Raw genomic sequence first — 19,744 nt, 5'->3', positions numbered from 1 at the left:
TAGCAGGTTCCTTTCTGGCCCATGGTGCATCAGGAAATGTCATCTGGGAGCTAGGGCCTGAAATGGAGGCCTCAAGACCCAGTGTGCTGTCATACTGCGGCTGAGCTGGTTTCCAAATTCAAGACAAAGTCCTCTTTACTCTTCCCTCTCCTCTTTTCAAACAGAACGAAAGGGTCTCTTTTGGAGCTGCAAGCTGCACTGCCTGGAGTTGGGGGAGGGGTGACACAAACACTCCCTTAGCTGCCTCTGCTGGTGTCTCACTAGGTCATGTGCCCCCAAAGTCCAGTGGCTCAAAGCCCAGCACAAGCACTAGGATGTGCCTAGGAGTTGCAGTCCTTTTGGCCTCAACTTCTTCCATGTTTATTTGGGACCCTAGAGCACTTTAGCCTGCAGTGGTGGGGCTTGCTGAAACTCAAGTTTTGACTGCTGGGATGTGTGATTCCCCTCTGGCTAGGGCTGGTTTAAATGTTCCCTCTGTGGGCACCAGCTAAGTTCTGCGTGGTATTGGCAGCACTGTGTACCAATGAAAAGTCCCACAATTCCTGTATTCTCCCTGCCCCAAGCAGTCAGATTCTCTCTCTGCAATATACAGCTGCTCCTGGGGGTTGGGAGAGGGGCGGTGGCAGTGATTCAAGACTGCCTTTCCTACCCTCCTCAGTGCCTTTTCCAGCAATATGAAGTTAAAACCAAGTACTGTGAGCACTCATTTGAGTTTTGGTTCTCATGAAAGTGTCTTTTTGTGTGTGTGTAGATTGTTATTAAATTTTGTGTTCCTGTGGGGAGGAGGATCAGTGGAGGCTTCTATTCAGCCAACTTGCTCCACCTCCTCTCAATGTGATGTTTTGATCTATGTATAAATTATTAAGATTGAATCAAGCTAATTAACCTCTCCATCAACTGTTTTGGGGGGATGAGAGTGGTAAACATCTATTTTAGCAATTTTGAAATATGCAATATATTATTATTAACTGTAGTCACCATGCAGTGCAATAGATCACTAAAACTTACTTCTCCTCTCTAACTGAAACTTTGTACCCTTTGATCAACATCTTCTCTTTCCCCATCCTCCCCTCCCCTGAGCCTCTGGTAACCACCTTTCAGTTCTGTTTTGATGAGATCTCATATGTGGAATCTAAAAAAATTGATCACGTTGCAATTTACACTAGTTGTATTTCATTGCTCCATAGCCAAATGTGGCTAGTGACTATCATATTGTACATTTTAGGTCAAAATACTCCAATTAAAAGTCAAAGATTGTCATTGAATTAAGAAAAGCAAAACTTAATTTTATGCTGAAAGCCACTTTATTTGAAGACACACAGATAGGATAAAAGTAAAGGGATGATGGAAACATTCTATATTATGGTAATGATAGTGGTTACATGACTATACATTTGTCATACTTAATTGAATTATTCACTTAAAATTGGCGAATTTATTATATTTAAATTGTACTTCAATAAAGGTTGATTAAGAAAATTTTGAGCTACAATTGATGTCTTACAAGGTAGCTTTCAAAAATTATATGAGTATATATACTTATTTAAAGTCAAATAGAACAAAGGATATAAAATGAAAAGTAAAAGTTGTTTTCCCTTCAAATTTCCACTTCTTTTTCATATTAATATCACTCAACAGACATAATTTCTTATGTAAATTTCCAGAAGTCATTAATGTACAGTATAAACAAACATTGATCAGGTATGCCTATGCTTTAAAAGTTTTCTTTTCCTTTTTTTTCTTTTTATCCAAGTAGACTCATATTCTATGACTTAAAAAAAAAAAAACATGGACACTGAAACAGGCAGGTTACTTTCTTTTTTCTTCTTACTGGCTGCATATTTTTCTATTACATTGCTATTGCATTGATTATTCTAATTGATTTAGCCACACCTATATTGTGAGATATTCAGATTTCTTCTATGTTCTGCTAAAATAAAAAATGTTGCAATGGATACTCAGGGGCAGACATTTTTCATATCTCGTGCTTGCTCTTTAAGATAGATTCCTAGCCATGGACTTGTGGGGCCATTGTTTATGTAAGTTAGAAATTTTGATGAATGTAGTCAAACTGCGTTTCTGAAAACTTATTCTCTCTCACAATACCTGTTTATACATATTCATGCTGATTTGGGGAATTATCAGACATTGTAATCTTCACCAATCTGAAAGGTAAGAAAATGCTACCTCCTTGTTTTTCACTAAATTGTGACATTTTCCTTGCAGTAAAATAGGATAGAACTGTTAGGACTGTCTTTGATAACCAGTAGACTTCAGAATGGATATATCTGCCTCCTAGAACCCCTAACTGCTGATGAAGACCTAAATGATTTCTACAGCTGCTGAGAGAAATCATCTTTTTTTTTCTTTTTAAAGGAATCCATCCTCTTCCTTTCATGGTTGTATTGCAGTATGTTTTCCGTATAGCTCTACCACTTTAGAGCTTACAGAAGTAGAATATGTATTCGCGTGTCTCTTGGAGTTTATGCTTTTAGTCTCTTCCTTTAAATACTTTTGCCCTCCCCAGTGTTCTCTTCCCCCATGGGTATTTAATCATGTATATGACAAACTAGCATTACATATGATTCTCCTAGTAATGCCATATGGTTTCCCTGAATGGGAATAGATGGAGGAATTTATTGACTTTGATCATTGCACTATAACAAATACAATTATGGCATGGGAAACTTCCTACTTTAGTTCAAGAGAAAATGGTGTAACCCCCTCCTTTGGATGATTTGTGTGTCTGAATGAATCAGGAGGTTTTCTCTAGATCCCATCCTCTTTCATATGCAATCATTGAGATGACATGTCCATATGCATTACTGGTGAAGGATTTCTCTCCACCCCCATCTTGCTAATCAAATAATCACTCCTTAAAAGAGAGGGAATAATTTAGCAGTTGAAGTGTTGGCTCTGAAACACTTAGACTTGGTGGCATCTTTTAAAGTTTCATCAGGATTGACTTAGTCCCTCATCCTGGAAATATCACAACCACATGGATCCCTAAGTCATTGCAGAAGAGCTGTTTTTGTAAGAAACCCCAAACCTGGGGGCCCCATTTTCTCTGAGATTGTTGAACATACACAGCATGTATTTCTGAATTGTGGCCTTAACCATACAAACTAAGAACCTAAAATTCAGGTCTTTGTTATGACTGGCCAGTTTTACAATTTTAAATAGACAATGTAGGCTGAATAGATAGTTCAGTTTTTAACTTCTAGTACTGTGTGCATTTTGACATATTTGGAGTTCTTTCATTCTTTTTACAGTTCTATAGTTGTCTCTAGGAGTAAATAAGTCACTTTGTTTCGATAAATTACCAGTTGAGTGTTGTTTTCTGAAACCCTAGCAAAATTAGCCTTCTCCTTACTTTGAGTTCTTAAGGAAGGGAAAAGAGAGAAAGTAAGTGAACTTCGAAGCAGGACATCCAGCTGGAATTCCTGCTTTAAGCACTGTTTCTAATGAAGGCAACTGTCAGGGAGTTACATGCCCCTTTAATCTTGGCCTAGGTTCTTTGAGGACTGTCCCTGTCACTATTGTGACCTATAGTTTGGTCAAATAATAAAGAATGAAAGAAGTCTCCTTTGCCCACAAAGCAATGGTACATGTAACACAGCATCTGAGGAAGACACTTAGAGGTGGAAACAAGGGGTCGGAGCAAGGGTCACTGGAATACAAGGAAATGCCTTTGTGTGGGAGACGCAACCTGCTGTGTGATTGCCAAGCTCTCTCTGGAGGAGAGTCAGGCAAATTTGTTCTCACACTTGATGGGACAGGAAGGATCCCCAGGGGCATGCAGTCTGTCAGGAAGCTGGGTTACTGAGAAACACAGGAGCCCACTTAGCGCAGATCTGAATGAAAATCCTTTCAAACAATAAAAACTTAGCAGTAAGGCCCTCTGTTTCAGGCTTCATTTAAGTGGCAACAGTTCTGTGTCTCGTGGCAGCCCTAAAGCTTTGGCCCCTGTTGTCCCCTAAGTCTGGCACCTCACAGTGTTACAGAGCTGCTTAGACAATCATTCTCCTGCACTCCCTCTCTGAGGTGGCTGTCATCCGGGGTTCCTGGGCTCCTGGGTAATTTCTCATGGGTTTTTCATCTGTGAGAACCTGCTTGTGTTCTTGTTGTCTGGGGAGTCTGTAGCAAATCCTCCCAGCCTTGGGAACAAAGCGGGTTCTGATAAGTGTCTCATCAGCAGCTGATCTCTATTAAACAATACATGCCTTTTCTTTTCTTTTCTTTTTTTTCGTAACATCCTGCTGGTTGCCAATGGCACTGTGTGCCCCTCGTCCAAACACCACTAGGGAATGGGATCCTTGTGACTTTTCTTTACAAAACAGCCAGTAGGTCTCAATAAGGGCTCTTTCTTGACATCAATCACTATCCTGTTGAGAGTCCTGGACAGGCCATTTTAATTGACCAGAACCAAATCCAGTTGTTTGGTCATGGAAAATGAATGCCATTAGATTGGTTTTCCTTTGCACACTTTGCAGAGTTAATGGTTAAACATACAAGCACTCTGTTAATAAAATGTAATCAGCCAAATAATTTTAAAGGCTTTCTTAATCTTAAAAATCAGATGGAATTTCAGACATTATGATGAAAATAATCTTTGTAGTAATAGAAGGTTCTATGGCTCTTTTATTTTTCCGTTACATAACTGACATTGAGATAGTGTGGGCAGGTGGTTTAGGGAACTGTTTAACCAGATTTGCTAATTTAGACAAATTTTTGAGCTATACAGAAAACAGTCTTCTTATTTGTAAAATGGGGATAATAATATCACTTACCTTCCAGAGAGATCATGAAGAGTTAGTAAAAAAAGTAAATGCTAGCCAACAAAAGTCTCTTTAGTACAAAGAATGCAGAAATTTCACAGTTGGCTAAATGAATTTGATTAAAATAAGCATATGAAATTAAGACTTTAAAAATTACAGAGGGAAAAATTATAGTGTTGTCGTCTACACGTGGTGCATTATGTCACTCTGCTAGATAAACACTTTTTGGTTATCTTCTTTTTCCATTTTTCCATTTCTACCTGGGCTTGATGTATTCAGTGTTTGATTCCCCAGGGAGAATCAGGGATGGACATGTGACTGATTTTGTTTTTCACTCCCTTCTCTGAGCCCATGCGTCTCTCTGTGTATGTATTTCTTATAGCACTTACTAAATTGTCTTGAGATTATCCATTTACCTGTCTGAATTTCCCACCAGGACAAGAGCTTTTTGAAGGCAGAGACTGTGTCTTATTTATCTTTGTATCACGAACACCTTTCATAACACTTGGCACATAGAGCTGTGGTAGGTCCTGCATAAATGTTTCATGACTGACTGAATGTATTTTTAAGGACTTTTTGCCAGCTTGGAACAGTACTTAGCTATTATTAACTACAACTGGAAAGAATTGAAAAAATAAAATATTATTACAGTGAAAAATATATTTTATTTTTAATATCAAATAATTTAAAAATAATTGTTATATTTTCAAATATCTCAAAAATACTGGAAAGCTCCAAAAAGAAAATAACAGATGCCCATACATCTATCATTAAAATTAAACAAATATAAATGCTTTGCTTCAGCTTGTTTTCTGTGTTTATAAAAAGTATCATTTTAAAAATGGAACTACCCTCACCCACTTCAGCTCCTCACTCTCTTCTTTCCATTGCTTCTCTCTCCTCCCTTCCTCTCTGGAGGTAATTACCATCCCAAAATTGTGTGTATTCTGTCTAGAGTAAAAGTATAAATCAACTGGATGTTTTTTTCTTTCACCAAAGTAGAGATTTTTAAAAATATGAAGCCTTTTAAAATTTTCTCTCTCTCTCTCTCTTTTTTTTTTTTTTTTGGTAAAATGCTCTTTTCTCTTAACCCAAAAGCCATGCTAACTAGAATAGGGGAAACTGTCACAGGATGTCTTTGGTTGGAGAGCCTGATTGGAGAGGGGTACAGATTTTAAACATGACCATCTCATGACTTTTGTTTGCTTCATAAAAAAGTGTGATCTGGGAATTGAGACACCTTGCATTTCTTGGTCTTAAAACCACAAATGGTATATCTAAGAACTAGGCACTTCATTTTTCACAATCTACATACAGCCTGGAAATAGTCACTAACCTCCTTGTCATGGGTGAATAAGAATTTTTCTGCTTGAAGAAAAAAATATTTATTTTGTTCATTTTCCTAGCCATATACTTTCACCTGTTCTCTTTCACTTTACTTCACTTTGTGCATGTAACATAGCAGAGTACACCCTAGGATTTAGTGTAATTTTAATAACTTGTTATTTTCCAGATTCAAATTTTTTAAAAAATTGAGGTTTAACTCATATATTATGAAATTCACCCTTTTAATGTGTACAATTCAGCAGATAATAACATATTTGTAAGGCTGTGCAACTATCACCACTGTCTAATTCCAGAACATTTTCTTCTCCCAAAAAGAAAGTCATACCCATTAGCAGGCACTCCCTGTTTCCTCTAGCCCTAAGCAGTCACAAATCTACTTTCTATTTCTATGGATTTGCTTGTTCTGAACATTTCACACAATTGAAGTCATAGGATATGTGGGCTTTTTGTGTGTGACTTCTTTCACTTAGCATAAGGTTTTCAAGTTTCATCCATATTGTAGCATGTATCAGTACTTCATTCTGTTTCATGACCGAATAATATTCCATTCTATGGATTTACCACATTTTGTTTAATCTTTCATTGACTGATAAACTTTTGTGTTGTTTCTACTTTTTGACTGCTATAAATAATGCTGTTATGAGTATTAATGTAGAAGTTTTTGTTGTTAGTTCTCTTGGGTATATGCACGGGAATGTTATTACCAGGTCACATGGTAACCCTATGTTTGACTTTTTGAGTAACTGGCAAATGGTTTTCCAAAGTGGCTGCCTCATTTTACACTTGAAAAATCAATGTATGAGTGTTCCAATTTTTCTGCATCCTTAGCAATACTTGTTATGGTTTGTCTTTTTGATTATAGCCATCTAGTGGGTGTGAAGTGGTTTCTTATTATGGTTTTGATTTGCATTTCCCTAATGACTAATGATAGTGAACATCTTTTCATATGCTTATTGGCCACCTGCATATATTCTTTGGAGAAATGTCTATTCAAATCCTTTGCTCATTTACTAATTGAGTTATTTGTCTTTCATTGTTGAAAGGATTCTGGAATAAAGGATTCATTGTTGAAAGGATTCTGGAATAAAGGATTCTGGAAACTAGATTTTTTTCCAGAGATATGACTTGTAAATATTTTCTCCCACCTTGTTGCTGATCTCACTTTTTGATAGTGTTCTTTGAAGCAAAGTTTTTAAAATTTTTGATGAAGCCCGATTATCTATTTTTTTATTGGTTGCTTGTGTTTTGGTTTCATATTTAGAAAAGCATTGCCTAATCTAAGGTTATAAAGATTTAATCTCATGTTTTCTTTTAAGATTTTTCATAATTTTAGCTCTTATATTTAGAAATTTGACTATTTGGAGTTAATTTTTATGTATGACATAAGATTGATTGACATTCAGCTTCATTCTTTTGCATGCGCATATCTAGTTGTCCAAGCATCATTTGTGGAAAAGCCTCTGTTTTCCTCCATCGAATTGTCCCAGCACCCTTATCAAAATCAACTGATCATGGATGTATGGATTTATTTCTGGGCTCTCTGTTCATTGATCTGTAGTTCTATCTTTATGGCAATACCATACAGTCTTCAATACTGTAGCTTTGTGGTAAATACTCTAGCTCTGAAATTGGAAATTTTGAGTCTCCAACTTTATTATGCTTTTTCAAGATTATTTTGGGTGTGATAGGTCCTGAATTTCCGTATGAATTTTGGGATCAGCTTTTCCGTGTTTGCAAAAAAGGCAGCTGAAATTTTGACAAGGATTATGTTGAATCTGTAGATTTGAGGAATATTGCTGTCTAAACAATATTAAGTCTTCCAATCCATGAACATGGAATGTCTTTTCATTTATTTAGGTATTTTTTAATCCTTTTCAATGATGTTCTGCATTTTTCACTGTGTATGTCTTACATTTCTTTGGTTACATCTATTCATAAGGTTTATTCTTGCTGATTCCTTTGTAAATAGAATTATTTTCTTAATTTTATTTTTGGATTGTTAATTACAAGTGCATAGAAATACAGTTAATTTTTTTGTATTGACCATATAGCCCATAACCTTGCTGAACTCACTTATTACCTCTAATAGGATTTTTTTTGGTGGGGCAGGGGTGGATCTCCTAGGACTTTCTGTATGTAAGATTATGTCATCTGCAAATACAGATAGTTTTATTTCTTCTTTTTCAATCTAGATTCCTTGTATTTCTTTTTCTTGCCTGATGGCCCTGGGTAGAATATCCAATACAACGTTGAACAAATGTGGCAACAGTGAACATCTTTGTCTTGTTTTGGACCTTAGGAAAAAAACTTTTAGACTTTTACAATGAAGTATAATATAAATTGTGGGTTTTTCATAGATACCCTTCATTAGGTTGAATAAGTGCCTTATATTCCTAGCCTGTTGCATGTTTTGTTTTTTAAAATTTTTAATTGATGAATAATAGCTATATACACATGTAGGGTTCAACATGATGTTTTGATCTATGTATATATTATGGAAAGATTAAATCAAACTTATTAATATATTCATCACTTCACTTACTTATCTTTTTTAAATAATGAGAACATTTAAAATTTGCTCCTTTAGCAATTTTGAAATATGCAATACATTAGTATGGTCACAATGCTGTGCAATAGATCTCTAAAACTTCTTCCTCTTGCCTAACTGAAACTGTGTACTTTTTCACCCGTGACTACTCTTTCCCCACCCTTCCCACCCCAGCCTTTGGTAACCACCATTCTACTCTCTGCCTCTATGAGTAATGATTTTTAAAATTCCAAATATAAGTGAGTTCATGGAGTGTTTGTCTTTCCGGGACTGTCTTATTTCACTTAGCATTAACGTCTTCCAGGTTCATTTATGTTTTCACAAATGGTAAATTTTTTTTCTTTTTAAAGGATGTATAGTATTCTATTGTGCATGTATACCACATTTTTTTATTCATTAATCTGTGGGGTTAATATGATAAATATTTGAGGAAGTCAAACAACTTAATAGCAAGAAAAACAAATAACCTGATTTAAAAATGGATAAAGGACCTGAACAGGCATTTCTCAAAAGAAGATATACAAATGGCCAAGAGATACATGAAAAATAGTCAACACCTCTAATCATCAGGGAAATGTAAATTAAAACTACAATGAGATATTACCTTATACCTGCTAAAAAGGCTATTGCCAAAAAGACAAAAGATAAGTACTGGTGAAGATGTGGATAAAAGGGAACCCTCGTACACTGTTGGTAGGTATACAGATTAGTACAGCCATTATGAAAAATGATGTGGAGGTTCCTCAAAAAGTTAAAAATAGAACTACTATATGATACATAATTCCTTTTCTGGGTATGTATCCAAAGGAGCTGGTGTGTGTGTGTGTGTTTCATGGAAGCAGGTTGAATTTTATCAAATGCTTTTTTTTCTGTGTCTGTTGAGATGATTATGTGTTTTTTTTGGCCCCGTATTCTGTTAATATGGAGTATAACATTGATTAGTTTTGATATGTTGAAACAACCTGTATTCCTCAGATAAATCTCACTTGATTATGGCATATAATTGTTTTTATATGTTATTGAAATCAGTTTGCTAGTATTTTATTGAGAATTTTTGTATCTATATTTATTACATGTATAAGAGCTACTGGTCCATAGCTTTTATTTTTCTTTTGATCACTTCATCTAGTTTTGGTATCATGTTAATACTGGCCTCATAGAATGGTCTGGGAAATGTTTCCTCCTTTTCTATTTTTTGAAAAAGTTTGTGAAGAATTAGTATTAATTATTCTTATTAAGTATTTGATAGAACTTACTAGTGAAGAGATTTGGTTCTGACCTTTTTTTGGTGGCTTTTTTATTATTAGTTTAATATTTTAATTTGTTATAGATTGACTCAAATTTTCTATTTCTCCTTGAATCAGTTTAGGTAGACTGTATTCTTTTAGGAATTTGTCCATTTCATCTAATCTATCTAATTTGTTGGCATATGATTGTTCATAGTATTCTCTAATAATTCTTTTTATTTCTCGAAGATTGGTAGTAATATCCCCTCTTTCATTCCTGATTCAGTAATTTGAGTCTTTTTCTTTTTCTTCTTCTTTTTTTTTTAACCAGAGGGTTTATCAATGATGTTGATTTTTTCAAAAAGCACACTATCGGATATTGGGGGAAGATGACGGATAGGAAACAGGGCTAATGTGCATCTCCCACATGAATGGACAGAACAGTGTGTGCAGACTCACACTGTGATCTTTTCTCCAAGGACTACTGCAGGAACATACCAGGAAAACTGAAAGAATTCACAGATCCTTTGAAAGAAACAGCATGCCACTGCAAATTCCATGAAACAGGTGAAAAACTGTGAGTTCCCAAAGTGTGAGAGGGGAACCTACCTCCAAACACATATCCCACCTAGGGAATCGGAAAATCCAGATCACAGGAGAAGAATTCAACCTTACCTAGAGATGAAACGGATTTAAGAAGTCACCTGAAATATAAAAGTAGAAGTAGCAGTGTGAAGTGCCTTACACTTACTCCCAGTCTCCAGCTAAAGCCCAGGGGAGTTATCCTTGACTAAATCTCACAGGGGCCCTTTGGGAAGGCAGCCAGCAGAACTGAGGAGGGGTTGCAGAGAGAAGGAAACTCTCAACTATAATTGGTAGTGGTTTAGACTGGGAACAATTTTTTTCTTAGTGGAGTCCAGGGGATGAGTGGATGCTGCTGTGGATATGAGTGAGCACAGGAGCGCAGGAACTGCTGCTGCTGGAATAGGCAGACAGGGAGGGATGAGGTCTAAAGGCCATCTTGCTTTCTCAGTAGGGTAGCTCATGGTGCAAGGTCTGAGCAAGGCACTGCAGGAGTGAGACTAGCCTCACCAACTTCATGGGAGCTGAGTCAGGCTTCTCACTACTGGGTATCTCTCACGTCTATGGTGAACTATAGGATACAGCAGAGGCAGCCAAGATCCCCTCTGGAACATAACCCCAATGGACTGAGAACCCATCCCCCTAACAGTGACCATGAGAGGCCCTGCCCAAAGAGAGTCTGAGTTAAGAGCCAACTAACCCTGCCCCAACTTGATGGTATTTTACTACCCACCCTGGTAGCTGAACACAAAACCTAGAAACTCTTGGGAACTTTATGACTCTGTCTATCATCAGAAAAACCAAAATACCATGGCCATCTTACAGCATGCTTAGAACTCCCTACTATTACCACAGCTGGTGCTCTCTTGAAAGTACCACCTGCTGGCTAGAGGCCAACCAACTCAGGTCATTAAAGCATCTCATGGCAGAATAAATATGATCTCAGAAAGGAAGATCCAACACCTAATTCCACTGCCCACAACATCCCGGCTAACCAGAGGTCCTGAGTGTGTCCACATGATAATTTCACAGCTAGCATAACTAGCATTCAAGAAAGCCAGTACACTAAACATATCTGCAACCAAGGACTCTCACAGAGTCTACTTCACTCTCCTGCCATCTCTACCAGAACAGATGCTGGTATCCATGACTGTGAGACCTGAACATGGATCACATCACAGGACCCTTTGCAGATATCCCCCAGCAACAACCCAGAGCCTGGTAGTCCCACTGGGTGACTAGACCCAGAAGAGCAATAACAATCACTGCAGTCCAGCTCTCAGAAAGTCACATCCCTAGAGGAAGGAGGAAAGCACCATATCAAGGGATCACCCATGGGACAAGAGAATCGGAACAACAGGACTTGAGTTTCAGACCTCTCCACTGAAATAGTCTACCCAAATGAGAAGGAACCAGAAAAGTAATTCCGGTAATATGACAAAGCAGGGTTCTATAACATCTCCAAAAGATCACACCAGCTCCTCATCAATGAATCCAAACCAAGAAAAAATCTCTGAAGTGCCAGATAAAGAATTCAGAAGGTTAATTATTAAGCTACTCAAGGATTGTTTGGGAGTGCTCAGTTATGATGTACCATGTCCGGTAAAGAATAAAATGTACTATGTACGATAGTGAAATTCTAGTTCTGTTGATATCCTAATGGACTGTGCTGCCAGCTTTGGAGGGTTGAATGCCATGTATTATAGTTGGACTGTTCTATCAGAGTTCCTGCTTGTAAGCATGCCTTGGAAGAATTGTTAGTAAATATGTAATTGTATGTTCTATGGACGGTTAAGCACTTATAGTACTATATAATATTCATGTTGGCTAGCAGTAATGCACGAATTACATAGGGGCAGTTACACGAATTACATAGTGCCAAAGAAAGGTGAAAAACAACCTAAAGAAATTTTAAAAAGATACAGAATATAGATGAAAAATTCTCCAGAGAAATAGATACGATAAAAACAAAACAATTACAACTTCTGGAAATGAAAGACACACTTAGAGAAATACAAAATGCAGCTGAAAGTTTTAACAGTAGACTAGAACAAGTAGAAAATAGAATTTCAGAGTTTGAAGACAAGGCTTCCAAATTAACCCAATCTGATAAAAAGTAAAATAAAAAAGAATTTTAAAAAATGAACAAAGCCTCCAAGAAATTTGAAATTATGTTAAACAGCCAAATCTAACAATAATTGGTATTTCTGAAGAAGAAGAGAAATCTAAAAGTTTGGAAAACTTATTCGAGGGAATAATTGAAGAAAATTTCCCTGGCATTGCTAGAGATCTAGACATCCAAATACAGGAATTTCAAAGAACACTTGGGAAATTCATCACAAAAAGATCTTCACTTAGGTACATTTCCATCAGATTATCTAAAGTCAAGACAGATGAAAGAATATAAAGAGCTTTGAGAAAAACAGCATTAGATGACCTATAAAGGAAAACCTATCAGATTAACAGCAGACTTCTTGGCAGAAACCTTACAGGCCAGAAAGGATTGGCGTCCCATCTGTAGCCTCCTGAAACAAAATAATTGTCAGCCAAGAATTTTGTATTCAGCAAAACTAAGCTTCATAAACGAGGGAAAGATAAAGTCTCTTTTGGACAAACAAATGCTGAAAGAATTAATCACTACTAAGCCAGTACTACAACATGCCTAAAGAAGTTCTAAATCTTTAAGTAAAACTTCAGAATACACCAAAGTATAACCTCCTTAAAGCATAAATCTCACAGGGCCTATACAACAATAACACAATGGAAAAATCCCAAGGTATTAAGGCAACAACTAACATGATGAATAGAACAGTACCTCACATCTTAATACCAACATTGAATGTAAATGGCCTAAATGCTCCACTTAAAAGATACAGAATGGCAAATGAATAAAAATCCACCAACCAAGTATCTGCTGTCTTCAAGAGACTCACCAAATACATAAGGACTCGTGTAAACTTAAGGTAATGGGTGGAAAAAGATATTTCACACAGATGGAAACCCAAAATGAGGAGGAGTAGCTATTCTTATATCAGATGAAAGAGACTTTAAAGCAGCAACAGTAAAAAAAGACAAAGAGGGACATTATATAATGGAAAAAGGAATAGTCCAACAGGAAAATATCACAATTCTAAGTATATATGCACCTAACACTGGAGCTCCCAAATTTATAAAACAATTACAACTAGACCTAAGAAATGAGATAGATGGCAATGCAATAATAGTGGGAGACTTCAATTCTCCACTGACAGCACTAGACAGCTCATCAAGACAGAAAGTCAACAAAGAAACAATTGCCTTAAACTATACCATAGAACCTACGGACTTAACAGATATTTTCAGAAAATTCTACCCAACAACTGCAGAATACACATTCTTTTCTTCAACACATGGAACATTCTCCAATATAGACCAGATGATAGGTTACAAAACAAGTCTCAGTAAATTTAAGAAAATCAAAATTATATCAAGTATCCTCTCAGACCACAGTGGAATAAAACTGGAAATTAACTCCAAAAGGAACCCTTAAAACTATAAAAATCCATGGAGATTATATAATCTGCACTTGAATGATCTTTGGTTCAACAATGAAATCAAGATGGAAATTAAAAAATTATTTGAGCTGAGCAATAATAGTGACGCAAGTTATCAAAACCTCTGGGGTACAGCAAAAGCAATGCTAAGAGGAAAGTTTACAGCATGAAATGCCTATATCAAAAAGTCTGAAAGAGTGCTAATAAACAATATGTCACACTTCACAGAACTAGAGTAATAAGAACAAACCAAACCCAAACCCAGTAGAAGAAAAGAAATAACAAAGATCATAGCAGAACTAAACAAAATTGAAACAATAAAATAATACAAAAGAGAAATGAAACAAAAAGCTGGTTCTTTGAAAAGATAAACAAAATTGATAGACCATTAGTGTAATTAACCAAGAAAAGAAGAGAGAAGATCTAAATAAGCTCAATTAGATATAAAATAGGAAATTTTACAACTGATATCACAGAAATACAAAAGATCATTCAAGGCTACTATGAACACCTTTACACACACAAAGTAAAAAATCTAGAGGAGATAGATAAATCCCTGGAAATATATAACCCCACCCCAATTAAATTAGAAATAAATAGAAACTCTGAACAGATCAATAACAAGTAGCAAGACTGAAACAGTAATAAAAGAATTGCCAACAAAAAATGTCCAGGACCAGATGGATTCACAGCTGAATTCTATCAACATTGAAAGAATAATTTGTACCAATCTTACTGAAATTATTCCAAAAGATAGAGAAAGAGGGAATCCTCTTTAAATCATTCTATGAAGCCAGTATTACCCTAATACCAAAACCGGGAAAGAACACAACAAAAAAAGAAAATTAGAGACCAATATCCCTGATGAACATAGATGCAAAAATCCTCAACAAAATACTAGCTAACCAGATCCAACAGCATATCAAAAAGATAATCCACCATGATCAAGTGGGTTTCATACCAGGAATTCAGGGATGGTTTAACATATACAAGTTAATAACTGTGATACACCACATAAACAGAATTAAAAACAAAAATCATATTAGGTAAGTGCAAAAGTAATTGTGGTCTTTGCATTGTTGGAATTTGCTGTTGGATATTGGAATACTTTCTTAAATAAATGTGGTTATGTTATACATCATTTTAATGGGCATATCTTCTTTTTTTTTTTTTTTTTTGCTAGTGATGCATTACTTGCTGTTTGTGTTTATTTTAGACTATGGAAATGATGTTAGATAAAAAGCAAATTTGAGCTAATTTCTTATTTGTGTCTAAACGGGTTGTATAGCAGTGGAGACAACTTGCAACATCAGCAACAAGGTCCTGGAACTGCTAATGAACATACAGTTCAGTGATGGTTCAAAAAGTTTTGCAAAGGAGATGAGATCCTTGAAGATGAGGAGCACAGTGGCGGGCCATCAGAAGTTGACAATGACCAATTGAGAGCAGTCATCGAAGCTGATCCTCTTGCAACTACACAAGAAGTTTCTGAAGAACTCAACGCCTACCATTCTATGGTTGCTCGGCATTTAATGCAAATTGTAAAGGTGAAAAAGCTGAATAAATGGGTGCCTCATGAGTGAAAATCAAAACAATCATCATTTTGAAGTGTCATCTCCTCTTACTCTTTGCAACAATAATGAACTATTTCTCGATCAGATTGTGACATGTGACGAAATTTAGATTTTTTACAACTGGTAATGGCCAGCACAATGGTTGGACTGAGAAGAAACTCCAAAACACTTCCCAAAGCCAAACCTGCACCAAAAAAGGTTATCGTCATTGTTTGTTGGTCTGCTGCCAGTCTTATCCACTACAGCTTTCTGAATCCCGGCAAAACCATTATATCTGAAAAGTATGCTCAGGAAATTGATGAAATGCACTGAAAACTGCAATGCCTGGAGCTGGCATTGGTCAACAGAAAGGACCCAATTCTTCCCCAAAACAATGCCTAACCACACGTTGCACAACCAACACTTCAAAAATTGAACAAGTTGTGCTATGAAGTTTTGTCTAATCTGCAATATTCACTTGACCTCTCACCAACTGACTACCACTTCTTTAAGCATCTCAATGGCTTTTTGCAGGGAAAACACTTTCACAACCAGCAGGATGTAGAAAATGCTTTCCAAGCATTCACTGAATCTCAAAGCACAGATTTTTATGCTACAGGAATAAACAATCATTTCTTTTTGGCAAAAATGTGTTGATTGTAATGGTTCCTGTTTTGATTAATAAAGAGGTGGTTTGAGCCTAGTTATAATGACTGAAAATTCATGATCTGAAACTGCAATTACTTGTGCACCAACCTAATACAATCATCTCAATAGATGCAGAAAAAGCATTTGACAAAATTCAGCATCTTTTTATAATTAAAACCCTCAGCAAAGGTGACATAGAAGGGATATACCTCAAGGTAATAAAAGCCATCTGTGAAAAACCTACAGCCAACATTATACAGAATGGGGAAAAATTGAAAGCATTTCCCATGAGAAGTGAAACCAGACAAAGATGCCCACATCTACCACTTCTATTCAATATAGTGCTGGAAGTCCTAGCCAGAGCAATCAGACATGAGAAAGAAAGAAAGTGCATCAAAATCAGTAAAGAGCAAGTTGAATTGTTGCTGTTTAGTGATGATATGAATGTACCCCTAGAAAACCCTAAAGAGGCATCCAGAAAACTGCTAGATCGGATAAATGAATTCAGTAAAGTTTCAGGATACAACATCAAGGTACACAAATTAGTAGGACTACTATACACCAACAATGACCAAGCTGAGAAACAAATCGAGAACTCAGTCCCTTTTACAACAGCTGCAAGAAATTAAAATATTTAGAAATATATTTAACCAAGAAGGTGAAAGATCTGTACAAGAAAAACTACAAAACCTGCTGAAAGAAATCATTGATGACTCAAACAAATGGAAACACATCCCATGCTTACAGATAGGTAGAATCAATGGTGTGAAAATGACCATACAGCCAAAAGCAGTCTACAGATTGAATACAATTCCATCAAAATACCACCATCATTCTTCATAGAACTAGAAAAAACAATCTGAAAATTCACATGAAACCAAAAAAAAAAAAAAAAAAAAAGAAGAAAACCCTCACATAGCCAAAGCAAGACTGAGCAGAAGAACAAATCTGGAGGTATCACATTACCCAGCAAAACAGCATGATACTGATATAAAAATAGGCATGTAGACCAATGGAACAGAATAGAGAATCCAGAAATAAAGCCAAATACTTGCAGCCAACTGATCTTTGACAAAGCAAACAAAAACATAAAGTGAGGAAAAGTCACCCTATATCAACAAATAGAGCTGGGATAATTGGCAAGCTGCATTTAGAAAAATGAAATGGATCCTCATCTCTCACCTTATGCAAAAATCAACTCAAGATGGATCAAAACCTTAAATCTAAGACCTGAAACTATAAAAATTCTAGAAGGTAACATTGGCAAACTCTTCATGACCAAGAACCAAGAAGCAAATCCAACAAAAACAAAAATAAATAGATGGGACCTAATTAGACTAAAAAGCTTCTGTACAGTAAAAGAAATAATCAGCAGAGTAAACAGGCAACCCACAAAATGGGAGAAAATATTCGCAAACTATGCATTCGACAGAGGACTAATATCCAGAATCTACAAGGAACTCAAAATCAGCAAGAAAAAACAAATAATCCCATCAAAAAGTGGACAAAGGACATGAATAGACAATTCTCAAAAGAAGATATGCAAATGGCCAACAAACATATACAAAAATGCTCAACATCACTAACTATCAGGGAAATGCAAATCAAAAGCACAACGAGATACTACCTTACTCCTGCAAGAATGGCCGTAATTATAAAGTAAATAAATAGTAGGTATTGGAGTGGATGTGGTGAAAGGGAACACTTTTCCAATGCTGGTGGGAATGTAAGCTAGTACAACCAGTGTGTAAAACAGGATGGATATTCCTTAAAGAACTAAAGTAGAACTACCATTTGATCCAGCAATCCCACTGTTGGGTGTCTACCCAGAGGAAAATAAGTCATTATATGGTAAAGACACTAGCATATGCATGCATTATAAGTAGGAGGTAAGCTATGAGAACACAAAGGCATAAGAATGATATCGTGGACTTTGGAGATTTGGGGGAAAAGGGAGGTGAGGGATAAGCGTCTACACATTGGGTACATTGTACACTGGTTGGGTGAGGGGTGCACCAAAATCTCAGAAATTACCACTAATCCATGCAACCAAAAACTACCAGAAAAGGATTGAAATAAAAAAAGCTAAAAGAAAATAAAAATAAACTGAGAGGGAGGAAAGCCTTTTGAAGTATGACACAGAAGCCATAAACAATTTGACTCTAGGATAATTTGTATTTTTAATTTCTTCAATCTTACTATATCAGATAGAAAATTATCAGACATTTGATAGCACATCCTCCCCACAAGAAGGGTGTGGGAAAACATCATACATTCTTGGACTCAACAAAAATTTGCTTTTAAATACTTATTTTAGAAATATAATTGCACATTTAAATGAAACATATATAAGGTCATTGTATACTTAAATACTGCTTATAATAGAAAAGATTGGAAACAACAACTTGAAAGTCTATCAACAGAAGTCTTGTTAAAATAGTACATAAATTATACAATGAAAAACTAAAAATTGTGCACCTGTATAGAGAATACCAATGTTCTCTAGGCATGGTGAAAAATTGTGTTCATATTATGCTAAAAATTTTATGGGAGAGAGAAAGAAAATGTATACCTATAAAATTTGTAGACTGTTTCTCAAAGGATATATGAGAAACTTGTAAGAGAGAATGCATCTGGGGAGAAGAAATGGATGGTTGAGTAGAGGAAAGGGAAATAAACTTACTTTTCATTATTAAAAGGACCATCTGTTTTGTTGATTTTCTCTGCTTTTTGAGTTCTCTATTTTATTCATTTTCACCCTATTATGTATTGTCTGATTCCTCTGTTTGCTCTGGTTTTAATTTACTCTTCCTTTTCTAATTTCTTCACCTTCGAGTTCAAGTTATTGGTTTGAGATCTTGAGTCTTTTTGAAAGTAAGTATTTATAGTTATAACTTTCCCTCTGAACACTGCTTTTATTTCTTCCTATGCATTTTGGTATGTTGTGTTTTTGTTTTCATTCATCTCAGAGTATTTTCTAATTTCCCTTGTGATTTCTTCTTTGACTAATTAATAATGTGAAGTGTATCATTTAACTTCTACATATTTGGTAATTTCCCAAATTTCTTGTTGTTATTTATTCTAGATTTACTTCTGTTGGGGTCAAAGAGCACACCTTGTACAACTGTAGTCTTTTTAAATTCATTAAAACTTGTTTTGTGGCCTAGTATATGATCTATCTTGGAGAGTATTCTTTTTACTCTTGAAGAGAATGTGCATTCTGCTATCGTTGGGTTGAATGTTGTATGGATATGTTAATGGTCTAGTTGGCCTGTAATGTCGTTCAAACTTCTGTTTCCTTGCTGATCTTCTGTCTAGTTTTTCTCTCCACTATTGAAAGTGGAGTATTGAAGTCTGCAACTCTTATTGTTGAATTGTCTGTTTCTGTCTTCAATTCTAAAAGTTTTTACTCCATGTATTGTGGGGCTTTGTTGTTAGAGGCATGTATATTTACAATTGTACAGATTCAGATTAAGAAGGCATCAAATCATGCAAGATGCAATAGGTCATCAATATCTTTATAATCCTT

This window comes from Trachypithecus francoisi, unplaced genomic scaffold (assembly GCF_009764315.1).
Source record: "Trachypithecus francoisi isolate TF-2019V2 unplaced genomic scaffold, Tfra_2.0 Lachesis_group15, whole genome shotgun sequence".
NCBI classification, from domain to species: Eukaryota; Metazoa; Chordata; class Mammalia; order Primates; family Cercopithecidae; genus Trachypithecus; species Trachypithecus francoisi.
Note: the sequence above shows the minus strand (reverse complement) of the source record.